This window comes from Pararge aegeria, chromosome 3 (assembly GCF_905163445.1).
Source record: "Pararge aegeria chromosome 3, ilParAegt1.1, whole genome shotgun sequence".
NCBI classification, from domain to species: domain Eukaryota; kingdom Metazoa; phylum Arthropoda; class Insecta; order Lepidoptera; family Nymphalidae; genus Pararge; species Pararge aegeria.
The window spans coordinates 8,339,002-8,357,513 of record NC_053182.1 but is presented as its reverse complement, the minus strand read 5'-3'; the positions used below and the strand labels follow the sequence as shown (position 1 = coordinate 8,357,513).

The 18,512-nt window shown below is 35.2% G+C and overlaps 1 protein-coding gene across 1 annotated transcript in view; it reads right to left on the bottom strand.

The window, feature by feature from the left end:
- The window catches only part of LOC120636102 (schwannomin-interacting protein 1 homolog), a 51,878-nt gene extending 40,825 nt beyond the window's left edge, over window positions 1-11,053 (bottom strand). Inside the window, exon 1 of the mRNA XM_039907402.1 lies at window positions 10,840-11,053. The gene's annotated coding sequence lies outside the window, so the exon portion shown is untranslated. The remainder of the gene's footprint in view (window positions 1-10,839) is intronic.
- Between the last annotated feature and the right edge of the window lie 7,459 nt (window positions 11,054-18,512).

The following is an 18,512-nucleotide window of genomic DNA, read 5'->3' as shown; positions in this document are numbered from 1 at the left end:
AATAATTTCTTCAGTGGCCAAAATGGCGCTACAAGCGTACTAACGTAGCTACCTACTTTAACAGCCTTTGTAAACTCGATTAATATACATAATATGTGGTGTTGTATATTAATAAAAAAAGTGCGTGTATAGTGTATATTAAGAATGTTTTCATTATGCTGTGTAGGTTAAGTGAAAACCGGTGTCAGTTCTTTTTTATTCAATTTCTAGTAAGCCATTGACTGTAATCTCACATGAAGTAAGTGATGATGCAGTCAATGGCTATTGCAATGTAGCGGGCTAACCAGTTTCTACGCGATATCGCACCAGAATGCTTAATCGCTTGGCGATGGTAATAAACTACGGCCTAACAGCCTCCGGTTAGGCCAGATCAAAGAAAATGCCTTAGTGAGAAGCAGCCTCGAATACGCGAGTACTATCTGGAATCCTGCTTACAGCGTGCACTCGCAGCGCCTTGAAAGTATACAGCGCGCTTTTACTCGGCACCTGGCTTTTTATGTCAGTGGCCTTTCACACAGACAGCCATATAATCAGCGATTGGCAGTGTTTAAAATGACATCTCTGTGAAACAGGCGGGATATTCTTGATCTGTGTTTTTTACATAAAATATTACAAAACAAAATAAATGTAACAACCTTCTCAATCATATATCTCTGACTGTCCCGCGCCGGTACACCAGAAGTTGCAAATCCACAATTTTTTTTCATATACCATTTACTAAATCCCGGAAAACAAGCGCCTATTATGCGTATATTGGTGCGAAATACAACGAGTAAGTAAGAAAAAAATTATTCCCAAATTTCCCCTACCGGGGACTGAATCCGGACCGCTACTGCGCCCGGGAGGTAGTCAAAAAGTTTGTTGGGTTAATTAACGTACACTCTTATGTTCGTATTAAAATCCAAACTGAAGGTCAAGTTGCGCCGGACCGTGCAAAGTCCAGTAAATGCTATCCTTAGTGGGCCCAAGATTGGACCACTCACAATCATTTTCACCGAAATGTCAAAGGATAGCTCTGTTATCCGGTTTTCATTTTGCTAAAAGCAGTCGATGAGAAAGTGTAATCGAATTTCATCTTTAGAACAAGAGCTATAAGTTCGTTTAATTTTACTGTGACGTTCGTATCGATAGCTGAAACGGCTCTTCGATTAGGAATGTACGAATTCGTAGGGTCATAGTTAAGTCCATTCGGTTAGGTCTATTATTATCTTGTTTAGGCATTGTTTAACCAATGTTCTCATCCCTCGAGAGTTACGAATAATAAAACCTTTGCTACAATAAAATGACATTGAATATACTAGCTTATAAAAGATTAAGGTTTAACCCATAAAATAGGTATTAAGTTTATTTTAAACCTTAATAAACTCCGGTCATTGTACCCTATTCAACTGTGCGACTAAAATCAGATTTTTGGCTTTACCTACGTTACTGACTACCCACTGCGATATGCCTTAAACATGGAACTTAGTTATTATACCTACTTAATATAACTACTACCTACTTAGCGCTCATTAATTAATTGCCACGGAAAAACTCGCAAATTGGCTGAACCGATTTAATTTATTTTTTGACGTGACAACGTCTTATAATTCGATGGAGCCGTCTGCACGCACGAAAAAAGATGACGTACGCGGCGTTACCTCGCTCTGAGGCGTTCCATCCAAGGCTTCAAGTGCAAGCGAGAGCGCGGAACGAGCGACAAAGAGGCACAGTCGGCCTCCCCGTTCGACATCTGTCTCTCTCCTACTTGAGTGAGCGATGCGTCCGCGTGCACAGCTTCTATACAATAATACATTTACATGTTTTCGGCAAGGATGAAGTGCAGTGAAAAGTGAATGTGGTGTCAATTGTTTATAGCAACGATAATATCTATCAAACAAATAAAATTAAAATTTTCTTTTGAAAAATGCAACCATTCCATCAGTATTTTCTTACGACGTTGTCACCGACAACGCCGAAAAGCCGACTTTACAGACAACCAATTTTTTTTGCTTATTTTGGTGGCCTCCACAGGGTTGATTAAGAATATTCAAACGAATCTGTACATGGCATTAGTAGCAGTACAGCTTTTTGTGACAGAGCTCGTACAGGAGGAAAAGTACGCACTACCACCGTGCTTATTTCTGCCACTTAGCAGCATTGTTGCGATACTGTGTTCCGGTCTGAAGGGTGTAACTGCAGGAACATGAGGCTTAACACCCACACCTCTGGTTGGAGAACCCAGGGCGACATGTTGCAGAACGAGTTCCTTCCATGCTCTGCTTAAGTGTTGCTCTGTTTATACTTTAGGTATAGGCGATGGTTGTCCACTTGCCATGGACCGTCTGCTTGATACGTCAATAGGCATGATGACTAATTTTTAAAAACGGCCCCTATGGTTTTTGAAAACGTGTAAAATATTTATAATATTATTTATGCGGAAACTAAATGTTTTGTTGATGTTAATTGCAAAGTACAGTGGCGTGCATAGAGAGTATGCAGATGATATAAAATGAAGAAAATCTCCAGTACGAGTTATAAAAAACTTAAGGATAAGAATTCTAAGAGCTAAAAAGCCTACCCTCAAGTATTTATAACTCGTACGGGAGATTTTCTTCATTTTATATAATCTGCATACCCTCTATGCGCGCCACTGGCAAAGTTTATTTATTTTTATAATATTTCACGTGAAAACGGTGGTGTCATGGCCGTACTCGTGACGTCATAGGCAAATTAGAGCTTTAGTTAGTCCTTGTTCCATAGCTACAGATTATTGATTTTGGTGTTGATAAGAAAAAACGTAGAAACCGATAGTTTGAAATCACAAAATGCTGAACATGCTTCGAGATAGACTTCGAATATAGATAAAAATACGTTTTTCACAACACATGAATCATATATATCATTATATAAATTCAATATTTTAGCCATACTTTAGCGATATTACCATTATTATTGCACTGCTCCCTTCCAACTTACGTGCAATATAAAATTGATAACAATTTTCATTCCGGTTCCCGGAGGAAACTTATTGTTTATCGGGATATAAAGTATCCTATATTTTGACCCGGAATATCAGCTACCACTATACTAAATTTTATTTAAATCCGTTCTGTAGTTTTCACGTGATGCCCGGACAGACAGACAGACAAAAATTAAATGTAAATATGTTTTGGACTCGGTATCGATTATAAAGTATCCCCCGGTCAAAATTTTCACAATAAATTGAATGTTCAGAAATCTTCCAGTTACAGTTTTATTACAAGTAGGTATAGATTATTAACTATATTTAACTCTGAGAATATCTTCTATATTTAAGAGTACATACAGGTTAGAGTTAAGCCGATAGGGTATTATAGTTTTCATAAAAAATATAAATGTTTTGGTTTTTAATGGTGAAAAAATACATTATTTTAATATAAGTAAACGTATATACGTTTGCGCTCAAAACTTTCATGTCATAAAAATATACGCAATGGCACGCCATAATATCATCTGTATAAGGTCAAATACATCGTGACACCTTCTCGTCCAATATCCCTCAGTGCCTGAATACTAAAGTCTTCGAATAGTGCGTGTTGCCAGTGATGACTTACGCATCTGAGACATGGTCACTAACTATCGGCCTCATAAGAAGGCTCAGAGTCACTCAGCGGGTGATGGTTTTAAGGTGCTGGAATGGCGACCCCGCACCGGTAAACTCAGCGTATGTCGGCCCCCAAGGAGGTGGACCGATGACATCAGGCGAGTCGTTCGGAGCCGCTGGAGGCAAACGGCCCAGGACCGTTTATCGTGGAACTCCCTACAAAAGACCTATGTCCAGCTGTGGACGTCAATTGGTTGAATGATGATGATGAAGGTCAAATAGGACGGATTACTATTGCGACAGAAAAAAGGCTATGATAGATAATATTAAAACAATAATTTACACACACGTTCACACGCACACGCACACGAGTAAATGTGAACCCAAATCATTACAGTTTCTTAGTTAGGGTTGCCAATAATATTGTAGGTAACTAGATTATGAAAACTAAAATATTACTACTTTATTCTAACATTCCTGCATGGGTAAGTCCTCACTTTCGCCATCACCGAGTTGGATTCACGGCACGCTCTATGACAGCAAGATCACATATTCTAAGCTACTACCACTTTCCTTTTAGTAGGTACTAATATAGTAATAGGCCATAAATTTCTCGCCAATAGCTATATTCAATCAATTGCCTATAACAATAGTGAGATGGGTTGGTGATCGATGATAGATGGTAGCCTAAGGTACGCTACCGGGAGGGACAACTGTATTATGATCTGCCGTCACCGCACGACACAATATTGCTATATTACATTGATTAAATATATAATCAACAGCATATTTAAATTAGAAATTTTTCTCCAACATTCCATTCAGTACATTGTAATAATAAGTCTAAAACAAACATTTTAAAAGTAAATATCTTCTCATTTGTATTAACTTTTAAATTACAAGTAAAATAAAACAGGACATATTCCCAGCGGGCGTAAGAAAATGCATCGCTTTAAGTCGCCCATTCCGCCCGTTTCGGCATACAAATGTAATACGAAAAAATTTAGAAAATATGTTATGTAATTGTAATTCTGGTCTACGATTGACCGGCGATTGGAAGTGTGTTCTGGAACTATGTAGTGAAGAGAAGATTAAAAGTCTTATGAGAGTTATCAGGTGTCCTTATTCTAAATTAACGAACCCTAGCGCGTAACACTATTAACAATTTTCGTAGTTCTTCGCAGCGAGAGAAAGATATGTAATTCTTGACCCTATTTATAACTAAATGGTTGACCGCTTAGTACGATTCAGTAAAATTTTCTCCATAGAAATGTCAAAGTTACATCTAACGCCAATTTGAAGAACGTTTCCCTTCGTCGTTTATTACAATTTTGGAATAAAATAGAAAAAAAACCTTATATTATGTAGACATTACTGAGTATTTTGGTTGTAAGGCAGGCAAATCTAGGTATGAACCCTTTAATAAAAATATAAAATTTAATTAATCATGAATGCTATGACTCCTAATTGCAAAAAAGATGCAAAAAAAATAATAACAAAATGCAATATTGCATACAGAAGTCGACTCATGTGACGATCTTAAGCAACGATCTCAAAACTTAACCTTAATTATACTATTACAGATATTATAAAGAATCACAAAATTGCAAAAATAATAAAATAGTTGGAAAATCCAAAAGTGCCTCATAATTTAATTCATTACAATAAAATTGAGATTATTTATAAATAATAATTAAACTACATCTAATTATACCGTGAAACTCAAAATACTGAAGCCTATAAAAAAAAAACAACTCGATATGTGAAGTATTTCGCTCGTTATCGTGGCCACAAGATACGGGATCCGCACATACAGACAGACGGACGTGCAAGACAGAACTTTTTAAAACAATTTTTTAATGTAGTTTAAATAATAAAAAGAGATTAAAAAATATCATGAGTGTTAAAAATAGTGTTTTTTCTCAACATTTGTCTATTTACGAATACTTATAAAAGCAATAAAGAATAAAAAAGTGACATTTTAAGTTGGAGAATCACTCGGTGTGCGTAAACTGGCAGTAATACCCACCTCAACGCTTCGCTTATGAGGCGTGCAATTGTGGTCAACTTAATTAAATGAATTATTTAGAAACAAGTCCATTAAAAAATAATTAAAAAAAACTATTTCCTGTCTGTATGTGACAGTACGAATTTTAACATTCAAAATGGAACAATAAAGCCGTTAGTGTTTTTTTTTTATCGGGATGATGTAAATATTCTACAGATCCTTTGAACATTAAAATCTGTTACGGCATTTAGAAGTCGAGATGTATAAATACGTACATATATACTGAAATATACACAAATGGGCAGCCGTAAAATATTTCACACTAGATGTGCCCTGCGTGTTTGTCCGCGCAAATTACTGCTATATAATAAATCAGATACCAAACGTAAAGTTTTTTAATCGTACTGGAGGTGCTAATTATACAAACCCATGATATTAAGTACAGATAGTACTCAATATTATATGACAAGGTAGATTGGAATCAGCCAGCTTCGCTCTGATCTCCTGCAAGATAGGTAAGATAAATGATTGTAAATGTTGATGTTGAACAAGAGCAACTACTGAGTTTCTTGCCGGCTCTTCTCGGTAAAACTACAAACAGACATACTTGACTTTTCAAAAGTGCTTATAAAATAGGCCTACTTGAAATAAATGAATTTTACAATTAATATTTCAACATATTTAAACAAACGTCTGAGGTGTAGGCGAATAAAATATCCGTTCTTGCTCTTGAAGCTTTCATCATCCACTATTAGGTTTACCTAGGTAGGAAGGTTTTATTTAGGTAGGAAGGTTTTACCTTCAATCAAGTAAACATTGGCAGTCGCAAATGTCCGTCCCGAAAACCTACTCCCGTTTTCCCTTATTTATAATAGTTACTTAGAATCTCCTATCACAAATAACTGCATTAATAAAATCAATACGCATTACATATAAGTCGATAGCGCTAGGCAAGCAATGTTGTTCCAAGTGAGTAAATGTATGGGTGCCAGTCTTTGGAAATTTGAAAGATAATTTTGTATCCATCAGTCTCAGCTCGTATTTCTAACAAATTATAGTAATCGTTAAGAAAATAAACGAAATCGTATTGTTAGTTGATTCGTATGTTAAAGGTTAAGCAAGAAAATATCTAACATTTTTTATTTAACCCTAGCCGTGCAGTGATCCTAGCACTGAAGTCCTCATAAATTTGGCAACACTCTATGAATACAGTATCGTTAAGCTTTAAGTGAAGGAATTGCTGCTGTCCGCGCGGCCATGGTACAGACGGACAAAAATCAAAAAAATAGTTTTGGTTTCAGTATCCTCCAAAAAAAATTTTTCTCATTAGTACTTCAATGCCCAATACGGGGATTCGACCCGTTACATTTTAGCTATACGTATAGATAGGCATTGCTTGTCATAATAATTACTTCTATACCATAATTGTTGGTTTTAGTTGAAACATCCACTCCAAGTTTTTTTCGTTCGTAAAGCAAAATAAAATAGCATGTAAATAAGCATTACCCAGTCCTCACGTACGACTAGGAACTACCGGCCAGAATACTCTTAAGTTAATTTAATTCTCACAATAAGAAAAGGTAGAGTAAATGGACCGGCCGGGTCGTAAATAGCCCCAGGCAGGGGTAGGTCTTTCTACGCTGACTTTTTCAATGTGTTTTGAAAGATACTTAAGGAATTGGTTGAAGTTTTTGGGTGAAAGTATGAGTGAGCTGTTATTAAACTACAAGTTATTAGTAGAAGAGTTCCAAAAACTTTAGTGCAAGCGGAAGAAGTCGTGAGCATCGGCTATTAGCAACATAATTATGTTAGCCATTCGACATCCCTTGCTAGAGGTCTTTAGGAGTTCCAAATACCACGGTCTTGTGCCGATTGGGTCCAGCGGCTTCCTGCTACTCGTTTGATGTCTGCTGTCCACCTCGGGGATGCAAACGCTGCGTATTCCGTGCAAGATCGCCATTCCAGCACCAAGGCACCACAACTCCCATAGGTTCTTCTAAATATGTGCCCCGCCCAGTGCGCTTCAGTTTCACGACATGTTGTCACTTCTTCACCGGATTTTCTCATTCCTGATTCGTGTCCACGTAGAGATACTCCATGCATAGCTCTACCCATCGCCCGCTTAGTGACTATGAGCGTTCTAATGAGGTTCAAGGTTAAGGACCATGTTTCAGAGTACACTGTCCAAATACTTTGGTTTTCAGGCACTAAACTGAACTCTCGGACGAAAATATGTCACGAAGTTTCACGAACGATGCACCTCTTTCTTAAAAATGGACTTACTTAACTAGCATCAGCTGGTTATTACATAAATATAAGTGCACCATTGCGTAACAGTTTTAAATGGGATCAATTGCATCGCACAAGACAACTGTACCCTTCGTGCACTCACAATCGTACAATCGTTTTTCATTACGTTAAAGATTGAACTAGTCCATGGATTAAACAGCTACTATATTTGGCAAAACGTTTCTAAAAGAATCTTTAGTACAGAATTTGCGACTGCAACGCGATTGGCATTAGGTATATAGTTTGCTATGACGGTTTCGATGCGCGAAAGCGATTCTACGTACAAACCTTTTACTACGGGTACTTACTGCGCGTAACGTAGCAAGCCCATTCAGATGCTGATCTCTATCGATGTGTATTTGTTAAGATAAATTTTACTAAGGTTTGTTTTTTTCAGCTGTTAGCTGTTTCAGTTGTATAGCTTCTGTCTTGTGGAAGGCTTGGACCTAGGCTATTTACCGTCCCTTAGAAAATGATAAGGGATATTAGCTTTAGCAGTTGCGTGAGTATATTCAGTAAAGCCCTCTCTCTCCTATGAATGAGGAATCCTGTGCCCAGTCGAGACATTCATTCATCATTCAAATTCATTTCAGCCTGCGCACGTCCACTGCTGAACATAAGCCTGCATAAAGCGCCACATCGCCCGGTCCTCAGCGCTCCTCATCCACCCACTCCTCTTCACTCTCTACGGGTCATCGGTCCATCGTGCTGAAGGGCGTCCCACACTACGCTTAGCCGAGATATTAATGACAGTAGTATTTATTGTATACTAACATTACCTAAGAGCTGTTCGAAAATAAAGTGTTCAAGTTACCAAAGAATCGTTTCAGTGAACACACAAGAACCATTCAAGCTTTTTGAAAAAATCATGTCAGTTTTAATTAATACAGCTGTGCCGTTCCATATTTAAAAATAAAAATAAAATATAAAATCTAGTCTTTGAATAAACCATTGAACCGAATCTCGCCAGTCCATTCACTGAGTGGAGTACTCAGCATAAGTAATGAATGACTAAAATTGTAGAACAGAGGCTTCACGCGCGAGTGTTATTTTTTGTGCCCCTGTAAATATTCTATTTTAGAAGAAAAAGAAAATTGTAATGCCCGACCTAAATATGTACACGAAATGAAAATGTATTTTTTTAGCAGGTCATATTAATTTTGTGGTTTATGTTATTTCAAAATAATATTTATTTTATCCAAATAAATAAATTTTTGCCTTTACATGTTACCCCTCAGATTAATAAGTATATGCAATATCTAAGCTGGTAGGGTATACCTAATATATTGAGAAAATTATTTTTTAACGACAAAGATAAATAAGTTAACGATGTCGCGTCGTTGCTTAAGCTGATATCCGTCATGATGTAATACCTTAATTTCAATCGAATACTGAAAAAGAGGGTTAACCGATATTTGTATTTAAATGTGGAATTTTATGGCATAGATAGAATAAACAAATAAAAGGCAGCTATTATTACCGTGTAGGTACCTATTGTTACTGTGACCATACTCACCTGACCTAAATGTGATGGATTACAATTTACAGTGTATAGCCTATTTTACAAGGGCCTGTTCTACCCGATACAATAGTGTGGCTTCACTTTGCCGGGCATGGAACATAGTATTCAATGGTGAAGTGAATAAAATCGATAGGCTTTGGAGGGACATTTAAACTCATTCATTCATTAGTTAGATTTTACCATAGTAACATTGAATCTCATTTAATATGGATATTGCAGATGACCTCTTTCACCTCTTTGAGCTGGGCTACAAGTTCTAGGTTTTTCAACGTGATTGGTGTCAACGGAAATAAATCAAGTTGAATCTCTTTGATGCCGACCTAATTCCTTCTGCCTGGGTGATGTGGAGGGATGTTAATTATCATTTGAAATATAACTCTGAGATCGTGTATCGTGATCGTGATATAATAAAATATAAATCGTAATTATAATTATTATGTGGTGGTGACTAGATTAGAGTATTTTCAACCCCAAAATTTCATTCAATCTAATCGTCAGCACACTCCGTCCAATTTGGCGAGATATTTTTAAATTTATTTGAGTATCTGAATGTAACAAAGTATTTAAGAAAAAGAAAAAAGATATGATAATTTCAAACATACAATGTAGGTACATTGTATTTTCCTCTAACTGTTGTTTTTTTTATAAGTTTAACTCCACGAGTTGCTTAAAATCTCCGGTGCGGAAAAGTCTTGTAGTACTACTTAGTAAATGGAAACACCATGTGGCACGTTATTATCAGTTTTATTCTGGCACTGATTTTAATACAGGTATACGCTATAATATGGTTCAGATCGTAGATAATAAAGTCATTCAATTCAACAACTCTCTTGAATGTACTATTAAAATTTCAGTATCAATAATTTGGTGCTCACTTCTAAATTTTAATAGGAACTCCAAAACTGAACTGATAACTGTTAAAGAACACATTTTGTATTCAATTCGGAGGATTAACTACCGATCAATAAACCAACGATTACATAGTAATTGAAAATTAGTATCTACTAGTCTCAATTTATGTGGTTTCGTTAATACGGCAAGGTAATTTGATTAGATACTTATATAATTATTGTATATAACTATATATTTTATTTTCAAAAATACGTACAAGAAAGTGTACATCGAACTTTAATTAAATACCGGTCATAATTTATTTAACGAAATTATTAATGTTATATAAAAACAATAACTTAATTACAACAGAGCTATAAAACATAACACATGTGTAGCCTTAAAAATCTAATAATATTTATTATAAACAGAATGCAGCTGAATTATAATAATTTTATATCCATTTTCTAAGACCTGCGTTCTAAAAATGAAACGTCACAAAAGCATGCATTGTGCAACGCGCGACCGATTATTTAATTTCCGATCTTTTAGATTTCCGATCTTTGCGACCATTAGCTCTCAATTTAGAAAGTTAGTGAAAACATTCTATTTTAGTAACAGTACCTGTAAAGGGCGCCATCCTGGCCATAGTTCAGCGCAGCCACTGAATAATAAATGCAGCAAGCAAGGTTAAACCATAAGTTCGCTATCACAGGCTCCAATGCAGCGGTACTAAGTCCTCGATACACGACCACTATACACGATTAGATATAAGAATGTTTTACGTCACTTAAGTTAACGAGGTTATGGTATAAAGAATGTCTATGCGGAGAGCTTAGACGTGCACCCCTCGCGGTTGTCGTTGCAAAATGATCGCGTGGTGAAGGCACGCGCCCTCTCACCCGTCGCGCCGGCTTCTCATGCAAGCCAGCCGTTGAAAATTACCATTTTTTCTTTATATAATACAATCAAGAATGAACCTTTTCATGAAACCTTTATAACCTACTGTTGTTATTATATTATAACGCAATGAAATATCGTAAATTGTTTGGTGAAGGCTTAATCGATCGAGTTTCTCTACCCTTGCTCCATATAACATATGTTTTATAGACTTACTTGATATGATTACTATCAGGAAATTTTTAGCCTGTGGATTACTTCAAGTAATGATACAATTTTTCTCAATATAAGTATGACTGGGGTTTCGAAAATGAAAATATTTTACTAACCTACAAATTATACTATTTAGAATTTGAAAAAAAAACAAATATGGAAACCGTATTTCGATTCATGTTTAACCAAAAGAGTTCAGAATGCTTAAAGCCATCTGAAATTAATTTCATTCATTTTAAACTATTATGGCCATAAAATCGTCGATATAGCTGAAGATGCGGCCTCTAACATTCCTAATTTCACGGCTATGTAAAGAGCCCCTATTCAGAGAGATGTCGCTTTTAAAAAGCTTTCAGCTCAGAGAGTGCTTTTATTACTACTCTCAACGAACCTCTGCGACGAAGGCTCTGCGATTTTCTAACAGATGGCGCTAAGGCGCTAGTGTTTCGTAGCGGAGTTTGTAGACATTCGTAGCCATGCGTAGAGTTCTATTCCGTAGCTAGATGGCGTAAATGATACGTTTGCTCTGAAATCTGCATGATGTATTTATTATACATAAACACTGCAATGACAATAGTTATTATTTATAATCAATATTTCCTGTTTATAATTCATATGTAGTAAATTTAAAGTACTTTTATTAAAAACCATACTTTATATAACATTCGTTTACTTATAATACAAACAAATTATATGAATTTGGTTCTGTGAACTTGGATGACTTATTACGTATCCAATCTTCATTAAACTTAAAATATCTTAGGCAAGCCTAAAATTGTGCTGGATGTAAAGATCTTATGAACTCAGCGGGCTGGAAATGTTCAACGCATGGATGAACGCCAATAAGCATGCCGAAGTTGTGCTTTATAATAAGTTATCCAAGACGCAAAGCCCTTAAAACTAGTAAAGCCCTAGTCAACATAGCACAGAGCTATACACTGAAAAAACCTTATCGCAAAAATACACGAAGAAAAAAATACAAGAAACAATTATAGTAGGTATACTTAAAGTATATGGAGAAATCAATCAAAGAACAAGCAGACCTGCAGATAAAAAGTGACAATGATGATATAAAATAATATTTTCACTCTGTTTATAGATCATGTGTGGGTAAGGAATTCGGCTTCAGTTTCGGGGGACCGAGTTCGATCCCCGGTACGGAACTCTATCTTTTCGGAGTTAGGTGCGTGTGCACTTACTTTTACTAAATTTTCAAATATGAATTGACTAAGCACCGTCATTATTGACGTGACAACGTGTTATAATTCGATGGAGCCGGCTGCATGCACGAAAAAACATGACAAAATGCGGCGTTACCTCGCTCTGAGGCGTTCCATTTAAGACTGGAAGTGCAAGCGAGAGCGCGGAACGAGTGACAAAGAGGCACAATCGGCCTCCGCGCTCGGCAGCGTTTGACATCTGTCTCTCTCTTACTTGAGTGAGCGATGCGTCCGCGTGGACAGCTGCTATACAATAATACATTTACATGTTTTCGTCAAGTATGAAGTGCAGTGAAAAGTGAATGTGGTGTCAATTGTTTATAGCAACGATGATGATAGAAACTATGTACATTGTAAAAAAAATTGACATAATTGTATTCATGCGTACAAATAAATGTAACTTGATCAATTCAATTGTGATTTCAATCTATCTACTTTCTATATCCATACAAAATATCTATCAAACAAATTAAATTTAAATTTTCTTTTGAAAAATGCAACCATTCCATCAGTATTCTCTTATGACGTTGTCACGATTAACTATCGTCAGTAAACCGAATTTACAGACAATCGTTTTTTTAATTTATTTAAATTTAGCCTTTAATGGCTTTCTTGTGCCCATTTTATATATTGCACGAACAGCCCTCTTCTGCAGGACGAAAATAGAACCGATTTCAGCAGCAGTAACCCATTATAAAATGCCGTAGGACATAACACTGTGCAAATGACTAAAAAACACAAGCCTAGTAGTTTTTATTTATATTATCTGTCATATGACGAAACTTTTTAAGCGCGTATGATGCAGAACTAAGTTTTTTCGCTTAATTATTTACGTGTGCCCCCATTGAAGTTTAGCGTCTAAAGTTATTCCTTAAAAGATTGTTGTATCCACCAGATTCCTCATTATTAAGTTGTACAATAGTTTTTACTTGTTTTACAATGGGTAACGTGAATTAAATCATCTTATTTTTTTCCGTTAAATTATTAGCCTCAATCCATTATACTACTTCAGCGAGACAATTGTTTACATTGTCAAGATTTGTTTCTAATCTTTTAATGTTAAACACGAGTGATGTATCATCAGCAAACAATACTATCCCGTGAATGTCCATAAGGTAAGGAAGGTCATTCATGTAAATGAGGAACAGATAAGGTATACTGCTACTTTTTGTTTTATTCTGTATGAATATCGATTCAGTTTGGCTATTAAGATAAGATTTAGTTTAAAATTCTTGGAAAATGATAGCACAATTTTTTTCAACTTAACTCTGGTATCATATTCTCGTTTCGCGTGCAGATCGTATATAACCTTTGTCTACTTTAATGCAATTCAGTCGTAGCCGCACTGCAAACAAGTGTATCAGCAATCATGACAGACTTAAATACCAAATGTTATAAATTTACTAAAGAAAGTAATGTATATTTCGTAAGGGTCAACTGTTGACGATTAAAATGGAAGGTCCTTAACAAGGCTTATTGTCATTTTCTCTAGTCGGTCCGATGTCACAGGCACAAAAGTTATTTAAGTTAAGCAAATGTTTTTTTCCCAATTTTAAACTTAATTATTTGACCACCGTGATAACTCTTAAACCCTTCTCATTGTGGGAGGAGACCCGTGCACTGTAGTGGGCCGGCGATGGGTTGATGATGATGATGATAAATAGATATATTTTACGTTTATCATGGAGCTGCCTGTTCGCATATTTTTTCAAAGTAGCCTGGTGGTGATAGTCATATTATCAAAAATTATGAATTCTTATTAAAATAAGTAATATTATAGTCTTAAGTATTTAAAACAATAGATTTTTCCCTTATACCTACTGTAAATAATTTGGATTAATGGTTAAAGAGGTAATATGAGATAGGTATGAAACCGCGACAATGTGAGTGATATTAATTCTGTTAGACTGTTTTTTATATGTTCATCAATCTATTTACGGAAAATCTGTATAATGTGTTGGTACCAAACAATAACATTACGTCTAATATAGTTTACAGAGAAGTTTTGAACAATTAAAATAGACATTATTTATTCAATCATAATAATATCGTTCACTCATTTGAAACCCGGTAATATAGAAAAATTGGGATGCAAATAAAGTGAATAAGCTTAAAAGAACAAATTGGCTCTGAAATTTTCTTAACTGTCAATTTTGATCTGGATGTTATTTTCAGAGATCTAGGTATGTACATTTGATTTTTCTGATACGATTTTTCCCACTGCCTATTCTGCATTTGTTAGCCTATGCTTAAATTTGCACGAAAGAAAACAATACCTAAGACTTTTTGTATTAAAATTTAGATCACCACCAGTATCACTGATAGCTATTAAATATATTGATTCTTACGTCACGTATTTATTTAGCTAGCGTATTTAAAAAAAAAGAAAATGACAAAGAAGCTAAAAAAAAAAAAAGATAAACAATACTAAACACATTTAAGTATCTTTTATAAATTAAATTATTGTAAATATAAATAGTATAGAAAATTAAAGAATTAATAGTATAGTAAGAAAACATAAACTGCGGCACAAACAAGTGCTACGAGCTGTTCTCATTCAAGTCACGCAATTCACAATAATACGAACAAAAGAGGCACAATCGACAAGAAAGCTGAGAGTTCAAATATTCTTTCTTATGAAAGTATGTATATGGACTATCTTAACAAGCTGTGACCGTAAATATTTGACCCCATTCTGTTAATATGGAGACATATACCGATATTTGACACTTTATTTACATACATTTGATTTGATTTTAATTTTGTTTTGTTAGGTTAATATTCATTCCCTTTTCCACATATTTTCTTGTTTTCCTTTCCCTTAAGGTATGTACTAATTAAAAAAAAAATACTTTTAGTCAAGAATTACTGAAAATAAAATTTAGATTCGTTTCTCGATTGTAACCTAAATTTTATCGCGCATTATATACAATTAAGCTATTTAGTATATAGGTAAATTAAATCGTATCTTAGGCTGAAAAAGTGGCACTAACATTCGTTTTATCGTGTAGAAAACACCCCAACGCTGAAGTATTGATTTCTTAATGACTCGAGGGAAAAAGGAAAACCGAATTTCCTATTCCTTAAAGGGAGGCAAGCGACTGCGAGGGAGCGGAGTTGTACGGTAGCATAGGGACATTTGAGATACTAATAGATGAAAGACAAAAAATGCTCAATGTTTTTGGTTTGTATTCCACTGCCTTGCGCCCGAAATTAAAAATCAATTTAATCGAGAGTCTTCTGGTGGCAGATTTGTTTATGATGGCTCTTTACTCTGTATATACAAGAATGTTAGTACGGTGCTTAAAATCTAATTCAAACCCGTAAATTGTATATCTCTCTATCTTACTGTTTGTTCTGGCTAATCTCCAAAACGATTGATCTCATTTTAACGGGACTTCAGGTTGGTAAATGGTTACAGTGGGGTTTACTTGGGCTACTAAATAAAAAACCTACCCTTCAAATGGAGGTTGAAAGAATACAACACTATTTCTTGCCGGCTTCTTCTTCGAAGAGTCAGCTTTGCAGCAACAGACAAACTTGACGTTTCAAAAGCGCTTACATTAGGCTTACTTGAAATAAATGAATTTCAATTTGAATTGAATTTGAATATATTGAACTGCGGCCTGAAGTTATTAAATTAGAATTTTGCTCCCCTGTGGCTCAAAGAGCACATACAGCCGTTGCGTTGGACCCTGTTATTAAATGTGATAGAAATCGTTGAAGCCAGCCAACTCATTGCTTGGAAGGCTCTTATTTCATGAGAGAGGAGACCTATGCCCAGCAGTGGGAAAATAATGGCCTGAGTTTAATGATAATGACTATTGGACACATTTCAATTACAATCATATTTGATTAAATGTTGTAGCCGCTAAGTGATAGGCAAAACGTACGTACGTTACGTTCGGCAGAAACCGAAGGGTAACGAAGGATTTTCGAAAAGAAAGCTGACTTAGCAGGTAAATACTTACGTGATCGGATGGAAGATCAGTATCGTAGCTAGCAACTTTTCAACTTTGATTCAACTTTTATTGTTCATATATAAACGATAGAGTATTGAAATATATATATATGTAGGTAATATAAAAACTTTCATTGATCATATTTTAATCTGGTACACGAGTTGCATAATAAAACAAACAAATATTTTAACAACAAAAAATAAAAGAGCGTCGCAAAACATTATGATTATAAAAAAAAAAATCTGGTTAAATACACTGGAAAACGGTTAGACCTATTTTTGGAGAAGCAAAAGCGGAATCTTTCGATCAAAAACTCTCTTCGGTCAGAATAGTCTAACAATCAATCTGACCATTGATACAACTTTTTGAAGTACTTTCTACCGTACCTGTATGGTATACCTGCACTACTCGACAGGTATTAAGATTTTTTTATGACCAGTTAGGAATATAAATTTAAAATATGTTATGTTATAACTCGTATACTGAAGTATTTGCTAAACAACTGCATATACAGATACAAAGTAAAAGTTTTTCGTAGCTGAGGCACATAAAGAGCTTTTGATGTTTATTTTCTTTTGAGTAATGAAGTAGTACACGAGAGGGTGAAGGCATTTTTGAGGAAAGTTCATAAGCTGGTTCTTAACGCATAAGCGTTACCATAGTATTAATAACTATATTAACTTGGGCCATGGTTAGTTCACTGTGTGCATACATTGTAACCGAGCACCTAGAAAAACTTATTTGCTTATCTTCGGAGGCAGGCAGAAGGAGGAGCCTCGGTCGGTGCTAGCGATTTAACGTTCCAGTAGTACGACGTCGCGTTAAAACATATTGAGGTATTATGGGTTCAATATCAGTGCCATGTCCCTAACAGATTAGCGCACTACCATATTAGACTTCGTCATCATTCACCACCAGCTGAAAAAGCAGTCAAGGACTAACTTGTAAATGGATAAAAATAAAAAATAAAATCCCTGTTACATTTTCATTAGGCTATGAACACATTCAAAGTCAACAATTATTGATTCAAATATGCCATTTTTCCACTAAAACATTAACAACAGACTACGCCTTTACTGTACCGATAAACAAAGAATATCACAAAGTAGCAAGCGAGCTAGTCAGATGGAAGGTAAAACTTGGCAACTAAATCGCATTGCAATGTCTTCCAGAACACCCAAGGCGCAAAAAGTTAGAGCATAAGCTATAAGGTAGGCGGTGGAATATAATGTTTATTATCTAGGTATTATAAAGAGGAAAATATATGTTTGTTTATCTGTAATTGATAAACACGGTATTACTGAACCTATTTCAATAGTATATATTTCAAGTAATAATAGGAAGTCTAACTAATACTGTATTCTTTTTCATACTTATTTTATAGCCTTCATTTCAAATTCATATTTACTATTAGGAATAAAGGCCATAAAATAATCTTAATTTAACTTTTTTATTTAACGGACAACTCTGATTTTTAAAAAGAAAAAAAATGGACATTTTGTTTGATTTATCGACACCCTCGCGTTTTTCGAATAATACCTAAAATAAACGCTTCAGCGCTGAACCCGTAGGGCCGTAATATAACGAACCAGACTCTAAGATCCAAAGAAGCTTAATTTCGAATTGCTTCCAGCAAGCGACACAAGACTTTGTTTGGAGCCGTCTTTGGAATTCCCTACAAAAGACCAAGGTCCAGCAGTGGACGTCCATTGGTTAATGATAATAAGTCGGATTGTTTTGTGATTATTTGAATCATTGATTTATTCGATAGTAACATATTAAATTAATGACTTTATTTTGTTACTTTCTAAGCTCTTTGGTATGCTCATCGTTTGTATGAAAGAAGGTAAGTTTATGTGTTTTGTACTCAGCTTTAAAAAAGATAAAATTATCTCTATAGTCAAGCATAAAAAATCTCAATTAAATCTTGTTAAAACAACACAAGCTGGAGCGTAAAAGCAATTACCGCTAACGCTAGCCGTCTCTTCATGAAATGAAATAG